This window comes from Patella vulgata, chromosome 4, assembly GCF_932274485.2.
Source record: "Patella vulgata chromosome 4, xgPatVulg1.2, whole genome shotgun sequence".
Lineage (NCBI taxonomy): Eukaryota > Metazoa > Mollusca > Gastropoda > Patellidae > Patella > Patella vulgata.
In genome coordinates this window covers 43,204,901-43,214,683 of record NC_065882.2, presented here as the reverse complement: position 1 = coordinate 43,214,683, position 9,783 = coordinate 43,204,901, and the positions used below count along the sequence as shown (strand labels likewise).

Here is a 9,783-nt window from a genome sequence, read left to right as displayed (position 1 = left end):
CAAGATTAATAAAACTTGAAGGGCAAGGATTACCAACACTCCAGTCCACTCACCAACTCGTATCAACAAGGGATCAAAAGCCGTCGCATTTTACGTCTTCAAGGTACGCGAACTTTCCAGTAGTAAGACCATCAATCGATATGGACGACCAGTCAAGTCATTCACCAGTTTCCACCCCCGACACAGAACCCCATCTTTCAAAACAACTTTATGACTTTAGGAGTCTATGTATAGATTCTGACCCTTGTGTTTATACGAAATTTCAGACAACAAAACAAATTAAGCCCCTTGAGAGAAAATCTGGCGCTTTATCAAATAATTTATCAGCTATGTATTACACACCGCGTACCAGACCAATCAACGCCAGTATGTCGGCCAGTAAACACTTGGAGCTTAAAAAGAAACCATATGAATCACCACCAGCTACAACATCAGATCTTGATGAAGCCACACAACACGATGAGAGCGTTGACATTTCTATCACTGCATCGAAAATTAAACATCCAGTAATTTTTCAATGTGATCCAGAACAGGCGATTAATAATGACCCGAAACATAATCAAATGATTGATTCTTTCAGTGATAGTTCAGGGCCAAGTACTGGCGATACTGAAAGGGCTACTATGGATTTTATGCTCGATTACGGCTCTGATATATATAGAGTTAACACACCTAAAACTCCCAGCATTAGAAATCCCTCCATGTATGCGAAGCATCAAGGCATTTCTTCTACAAATCCCAAAATTGACAAACTTACAAAACTACATATTATATCCGATAGTGGTTCAGGAAAATCGGAAGCAACTGTCAAAATTCTTAAATCCCTTGATCAGGATATTTACGCTGACTTTACCCACCGTAAACACAGAAAAACAAACCATTCTAATTCTAGTGAAATAGATTCTAAAGTAGTGAAAGTTAAAGTTAAATATCCAAATACAGAAGTCATAAATAACCATACGGATAGCGTTAAAGAAATCTTAGATAGTGATAATGAGTGTGAACTTGAGGAATAATCAGTCCATTGAATTATCCCCCAGAAGACATAACATCTGCAAGCTATAAGTCAGGTGGTGAGGTAATGATTTCTAATAAGACTGTTTACATCCAATTTACTGTGGCAGATCTAAAAATATAGAAAATGTTTAGATACTTAACAGGGGTCTATCGGGTGTTCTAGACATTAGTATGCGTAATATTTCTTAATGCACATTCCAACGTATATGAAAGCTGCTATAAACCTTCGAACTGGACGCATTATCCTCAAAGAATTAAGAAATTTCAATTCAGATTTATTGCAGGAAATGGTACACTGGTGGGATTGCTTTAGAAAATTCACTTGTTCAAATCTGTCCGATTTGTAGATATAGTGACATTTACCTTAAGAAATTCAAGTGCAGTTTGTAATATTAATGAAATGAGTTAAACCCATTCATCAATATATTGAAGTCTAGTGACAATAATCAACGGTATGTGTAGAGAACACGACAATGATAAATTGGATAATCAGGTACTTTCAAAGTTTTCCAATATCAATCTCCCGCTGTTATTGACGAATAAGAAAATTCAGGTTGAAAAGTAATGAGAACATTGTTCATTTATTAAATTTATATCAATAAGTCATTGTCAGGATTTAAATTAATTATTTTATTTGTTATCTTTTACGTAACGTGGAAACCATCAGTAGGCTGAATAAGAGCTAACTGTAGTTTCCAGGGGGCAACTAAGTACTTATTTTATACCGTCTATTTTAACAGATCTAAGTTCTCGTGAATATGGTTTTCAACGATAGCAACAATATTTTTAAATGACTACATTGGTAGTTTTATTTCAACTCAAATGGAAAAAAAGTTCTCCATTTCCATGTCCCACTAGTCAAATACCAAGGATTTTAGGAATATACTTCTTAACCTGACCTGACTATGGTTGATAGATACTATTTTGTTTTAATATACCAAATAATTTGCTGATTTTAAGTTTAATATTGCGTTACGTACAGTACGACCATATTCTATATACTTTATATTGTGTACATGATCTAACGGAAAAAGAAATGAAACAAAAGGAAAAGAAAATGAAAATAAAAAAAGCTGGCGATTCTCTGTAGAACGTGTAACATGTAGAATGTGGTTGTGCTGTACCTGACTTATTAACATTAATTATAATGATATTTATTGTGATAAGATGTATACCAAAGAAGAAAATATAATAAAATATATAAGTTACATACTTTCACTTTCACATTATTCAATAGTGGTATTTATATAGTACATATTGACAAACTTGATATGCATTTTTATTTATTTCAATATTGAGAGATTTTCAAATCCCATATGCATCGGTATTGTTGAGATACTGATCACTGGTCTGACAAATAAATAGCTGAGAAATAAGCCATTGAAGACGGAACCGTCTAATTTCTAGGTGGTTGAGTAAATTACCAAAAGCATGCATACTCTGAAAAGAACCGAGTTCAAGTTGAGAAGAAATGCCTTCGCTTACAGAACGTGTATTGAGCATTACATTATATCAGGAGATCCAAGAAAATCGATGTGTGTGTGAAATAGCTTTATTTAACGCCCGCTTCCACCGAGGTGATATCACAGACAATCGATCGATTCGTGTCCCTTTAATACCACTCGATTAAAGGACCGTACCAAGTGTATGTGTATAGAAAGCCTTGAGATACATACATACTTAAATACACTTTATGATTACTGGGGTGAATAGGAATAGATCAGTAATTAATATATCAAAGATTAATACAGAATAGGTCGATACGATTAATAACCGAAACATCACTTTCTTTAGATACTAAATACGTATTAGTCGAATATATAATATATATATATAGTATGTCATATTAAACATCTAATTCACCCACAAAGAGATTAAAGAACGTGTTAATATAATACATAGGCTAGATAAATAATATATACCCGATGATACATATATCAATAACGTACTGACACCATGACCCAAACGAACAAAACAGACCAAAGCATTGCTGTCTATCAAACTGCGACTTTCATTTTTTATCTATATTGTATTTGGTTATAGTTATTTGGCGCCTTGGTAACAACATAAGCATGGAGTTATTACATACTTAACTATTGCTTTTTAAACCCCTGTGAAACATTTATATTTTTTATTTTCTTTTCAACTAATGATGACAAAGTCATTATGCCCAGATTCGGGTTCAAGGTGTTCGCGAAAACTATCAAATCCCCTTACACTTTCAATATAAATGCATAGGCTGAAGTGAAATACCAAATCTATCAGAATCACGCCAATAGTATTTACGGTTTTAAATTTATGTTCATGTTAACGATGAAGAATGATGTCACAGAGAACCAATAGCCTTCTACTGCTTTAGCTGTAAGCGATCCATACGGAAATTCATAACTCTGAGATATATTGTCAGATGTTTTAAATTATAATATTTTATAAGATCGATATGTAGTATCATTATATCAACATGGAATCAGTTTTTATCTTTCATTTCCGGACTAAGCGATTTCGGTCTTACGGTTGCTGATAAACATATCAGATATAAAGAACAAAATTATGTTTGTTTTTTTCTGTAGTATATAATTAGCATACATAAGTACTTATTATATTTATAACCAGGTGTAGTGAACTGTTATAATCTAACCATTATAGGTAATCTATAGAATATATTGTTACAATCAAGATATACATATGCCAGTCGATATATTATTATTATGCAGATAATACAAATGTTATTGGGGAACTATTTCATGAATATATAAATAAGTACTATAGAAATAACCTGATGTCGGAGAAAGTCCACATTCTCAGTTATGCGTGGTGGGGATGGGGGTATAAACCCGACAGCATAAGCACGAGGTAAAGAAACACTCGAGGGGTTACATTTTCTCAGCATAAGGGAGCTGTCTCGATAAATTACAATTACATTATAAAGTTTAGAATGTTCATATTGTTAACCCAGGAGGTCAAATCACTATTGTTTAGTGTCTATTAAAACAAGCTTTGATTAATATAACTGTATTCCTTTTATTCAGCAACACCTAATCATTAATACCAGTAGTCCTATATGGATAAATGAAAATTCATAAAGTAATCATACAAGTAATGAACAATTAATCATAATAACAGATTACATCTTATTTTTTGGAAAGTTGTAATCAATTACAGCCAATTACGATTATGATTGCCCCACGTAGCCTATGCTTATCAAACATTACAATTCGCCGATAAGCATCCAGAGCCTATTAGATTAGAATAAATGATTTAGATCAAACAAAATGCCTTCATATGCTTACATTTAAGACGAACATATTTACCAAGTCTATAGCTGTATGGGACAATATTTGGAATTAAGATGTCGGCGCAACAACGTAAAAGATTACCGACTGATTCACCCGCCATGCTATTTGGTTATAATATTGCAATGAAAATATTGCTAGCTATATTTGAATGTAATTATTTTGGTACAAGATAAGTAGTACACCAATTGCCCTTATGAAAGAGTAAAATCTCAGGCTTGGTTTATGATACTCTGTAATCTGATTAAAATACAGATGTATATTTCGTTTCGTTTTTTTATACTTTTGATGGCCTACACTACATGAAGATCTGACCGGTTGAAGGGGAAGGTCGCGTCAGAGGTCATACAAGCGGCTTTTTACCCTTTGACATCAGACATTTTATTAAACACTCAACGTTGAGGTTTCTAGTAGGTTATCCATAGTACCGTGCACCTCGCGCCAAAAACTCGCTGTAACAGATCGTTTCATTGGCTAATCCATCACACCATCCAGAACGAGGGTTATATAACAACTCTTTCAGATCCTAATGTACGAAAGACAAGTAAAACGAAATTTTGAACTGTTAAAAACGAAACGAAATAGGATCTGTGTTTTAATCAGATTGTGATACTCTGAAGATTTGGGCCTATTTCTAGTTGTTTATTGTTATAAATGGTAATTTATAATAGGGGTTCCCTTTAATGTGCCTACATTAAGATTTCTTGTGGCACATAACCGGTGATATCTCACACCAGTATGACACAAGGTTTTGGAAAAAAATCCTCCTTTTTTACTTGCCTAGTTTACTGTTAGTTTGATTTTCATGTTGAGTGAAGTCTGTATCACTACCGACCCGAGACTGTACAGCAAAGCGAACCAATCACTTGATCTGATACGTTTGTTGTTTGAGGTGTCTGTGTATATTGTGTTCTGTCCGTAGGTTTGTCTGTAGGTAGCTTTGCCTTGTGTAATTGTTTGTATGTGATGGGGTCCTCCTACACTTACTATTACTTATAACCGTAAAATAATTCACTGAATCTCTAGCAAATCTCATAACGGTTCATTCTTGGCGAAAATACAGGATTAGGGTGACCAAGTGGAGATGTGCCAATGAGAATAGTATACGTATGGTATGTTAAGCATTGTAGATACATACACATGGTCGTATCGTGATATTTACTGAAGTTATAAACAAAACAAATAAGATTTTATTTTATGTAGTAAATATATGATTAATCATATATACACTACATGCGTATCCATGCCATAAACCGTCTTAAAGAACATAAATAATATTATTCATATCGCAAATAATCGGATTTACACTGGATTATTGTAGGTATGTGTTTACGTTTAGTATAACGTAGACGAAAGATATATACGTCATGTGAACTGTAGAAAGTACAAAATAAACTGGTGATCAAGTTACATAATCCAGTGATTAATATTTTTTCCTTATTGAAACTGTTAAATGGTACACAATATAATATACAATACTATTCATTATTTAGCGCGAAATGGGGTGTGACATGATAGGAACTGGTGATAGTCGAGCGGCTACTGATTCTCAATGAGACTAGTCTTTCGAAAACACGTGAAACCTAGGTCCACCCGGCTTCCTATAAAATAAACCTTCTCTGGCATGAGCAACGAAACCGATACGATTATCAAGTGACGGCTTGAATTAGGCACCAGCAAATTTTTCCTACGGAAATGACAATCTTAATGAAAATGGACTAGTCAGATTAGTCGACATGTATGGAAATGAGCGAAGGCATTAGGGAAACCCATAAAACATAAATGAAATGAAATGGGGGTTTAACGGCCTAATGTTCTGCTCCGATTGAGCTAATGAAGACGGGCACACGCCATACAGTGTGCTATGAGGGAAATCTTGCACGGGCAGCGGTACTATGGCCTACTCTTATATCGAATTCCAACTACCAAGGGATCTTGTACGTGCACTCCAATATATACACGGGACCTCGGTTTTTTGTCCCATCCGAACGACTAGACAGCTGTCCTCGTCAGTCCCTCTGCCCTGCACCACGTTGAAAAATCCTGATAAATTTCCCGGCCAATGCAGGGATCGAACACGCGACCTCCATGCTAGCGAGCCAGCGTCATACATACTTAGCCACCGTGGCTCACCCATAAAACATAGAAGGAAACAGCGACAAATTCGTATAAAATTTATTTTAAACAGTTTAAGTTTATTATTGAACATTGGAAATAAAATCAGCGTCTTACTCATTTACCCACCGTGGCTTCCCCATAAAACATAATATTAATTCGTATAAAATTTATTATTCTATATTGGAAATAAAATCAGTATTTTCCTAAGATCAGCGATTCCTGTACTATAAATTGACCACTTAATACATTAGAACCAACAGACGTCTTCTGATTGGGTTGTTGACCTCCAACGTATACACCGTAAGTTCCTGGAAATACAAAAAAAAAAAAAAAAAAAAAATACACTGAAAACCCTTGGCAGATAGTAAATTAACAAGAATTACACATGTTAAACAAATTGTCTCTTTAATATATTCTAGAGCAAAACAATTATGTAGAATGTAATATATCTCCGAAAACAAGTACGAGAGTACATCACAGTCATCGTGGAATTGTGACATCCATGCCAAAAATCGAAGTTCGTCAATGTCCAATGAACAAACATTCAAAGATTCATGTCGATCGTACTTGAATTGGCAGCTTTCTTTTCGAAGCGACGATGAGCAGCGACCTAATAATACTTGACTTTCTTACTGGCAACTTACCTGCTTGGATAACCCATCCAGTGCTGGACATCCATACTGCCATTGAGTGAGCTTTAATGGTAAATTGGACTATACTTGACCCTTGTTGAGGAATAAATACCCGAGTAAAATATGCAAGCTGAATGTTTGGTGTTGGTACTGATGAGTTGAACCATGTGATATAGATTTGTATAACCTGTAGATATAGATAGCTACATAGACAGAATATCAACTATAGAGAAAAAATACAGGTTCTAGAGCTGAATGTTAAATCAGGCTCTAACCGAACAATTCGAACATAAAAGGCCCGTTATGCATAGGCTACACGGATAAAACTGGCATTGTGGTTGCTCTAATGCCTAACATTCGCAGTTTTCTGTTGAAAAGAACGAGGGTCATGGCAGATTATGACTAACCATTTGTGTTTGGCATAAAATTAACAAATATTCACTTTCGAATAGTGACATCTGTACGTATTAGACGTTAGGTTGGTTGCTACTGCATTAATGTTTTATGGTGCCTATATATAAATTACCTCATCGGCACCATTACTGCCCATATTGCGAACTTGTACTGAACCACTGACGTCATTTCCTGCAGGAATAGAATTCGTGTATTCCAAATCTGAATAGGCAAAACTAGTATAAGACAAACCGTAACCAAATGGAAAGAGCGGTTCAGAATTCAAATAACGATACGTTCGTCCTTCCATAGAATAGTTTACCATTGGTGGAATCTGAAGGGAATATAGAAGTTATTCTAATAACTGCCTCGCAACCCAATCTTTACAAATATTGGAATTCTGATAAAAACATCAATAATTATGAAAAAGTAAGTAAGTTTCGAAATGTTAGATTATTTTGATTATAAAAAATACTACGAGTACATTTAAAAATATTAAACAAATCAATAACGATGATACCAAATTTAACATCTGCCGTTTAAATAAAAAAAAAAATCATTAGTGCGCTTTACCTGGTCTTCAGAAAGAGGCCATGTAAACGGTAATCTTCCAGCAGGAACAGAATAGAGACCGTTCATTGTCAAAATATTCCTTAAAGCTACCCCCGTGGCTTGGGACGGATAGAATATTTCCAATATGGAGACCACTTTTGTTTCATTTACTGGCCATCTCAAATCAAGCGGTCCAGCATTTAATAGTATTAATACAATTGGTGTATGAGAAGGGCCTGTAATTTAAAAGCTAATTAAATTACAATATCTTACAAAGACATACATGATTAAGTTAATAGATTTTTGTATATGTTACAAAAGGACTGCAATTAATGCTGTCCAATGACCTAATGTTCAAATTTAAAAAAATTCTCGAGTAGAATTGGGTATTGTGTTCGACACTTTAAACCCTCTATATGGAAGTATGCCATTTGTAGTGTCCCGAGAAAAATCGTATTGCACAAACAAGTCGAAAATAATTTTTCCTCGGAGTACCCCGTTTCGGTTTTCTGACTATCTCTTTGTTGTCCTTTATATATTTTGATTTTTTTTATCCAAAACAGCAACAAAACTTACTAAATCGAACAGCATCTTGTAGTATTTGTAATTGGTAACCAGGGAAGCTAATGTTTGATCTATCCTTGTTTTCTCTTTCTACGTCATTTCCTATGGAGAAAAGATACTACCTCGTTTATTCTTGATAAAAGCAAACAGTTTATAATATTAAGATCTTCATAAATAGACATAGATGAAAATATCTACAACTTTTTTTACAGCATCTTTCACTACAAATATTTTATGTATCCGTATACAAAAATGTATATTAGGTACATTTTGACAAAGGGGAACACAGGATCTGTTCTAAACAGAATTCTGTTCTAAACAATACAGTAAATATGAATTTGATAACCAGAAAAAAATGCACTAATTATATGGTAAATACCTAATCCAAGACAAACGAAGACAATATCTGTATTCGTAACTGCTTGTTTAATCGAATCGTTGTCGTATCTGGTACACCTATTATTATCAAGGCATCCATTGGCATAAAGTACGTTACCAGCAAGAGGACGTAATCCTTGAAGCGGTGTCGTTGTGAATTTTTCATCTAAAGTAGGAGCATAGTTTCCATTCTGACCGTTTGGATTATCTGCCATTGGACCAATTACCTGAAGACGTGTATACAGAAAGTTTGTAATACCCCAATACAGTTCGCCGTTAATTGATTGTAAGGATATTTTATGAGTTTAGCCCGTCCAGTTTACATGTACGCAGATTGCACATTATCAGTGTTGGTGAAACATCTTTATTAAATACAGTAAGTTTAATGTGACTGAATTATCACATTAAGGAGAGGGAGATCATAAAACTGTAGTAACTAGATCACAAAACTCGATTTAAATAACGAACCAAAGTTTAAAAGAAATGTTTTCTACTTACCGACATTCTAGAGTACAATGTTGTTTGTAAGGGCAAGAAGTTATTATCATTTTTAAGAAGGACAAATGACTTCATCGCTGCTTCTAAAGTCAAATTTTGGTGGTCGGGACTTTGAACTATTGATACATTTAAACTTTTATATGGGTTCATATCATCTGGGTCAAACTCTCCTAATCTCATTCTGGTATAGAAAAGGGGTTTTACCATTTCGACCACTTTCTGTTGAGTTAATTTTCCTTGATTCACAGCCTCCACTAAATTATAAATGATACATATTTAAAATATTTTGTCCACCAAGTATACATTTTCAGAACAAAATGAATGAAAGAATTATGTTG

The 9,783-nt window shown here is 34.3% G+C and overlaps 1 long non-coding RNA gene across 1 annotated transcript; it reads right to left on the bottom strand.

The window, feature by feature from the left end:
* Positions 1-6,638: 6,638 nt before the first annotated feature.
* Positions 6,639-8,233, bottom strand: LOC130012512 (uncharacterized). Its single transcript, XR_008787951.1, has 4 exons — positions 8,027-8,233; positions 7,587-7,787; positions 7,073-7,247; positions 6,639-6,736 (listed from the first exon to the last, which is right to left on the bottom strand). It is a non-coding gene; the product is annotated as an uncharacterized LOC130012512 (long non-coding RNA).
* Positions 8,234-9,783: the final 1,550 nt, after the last annotated feature.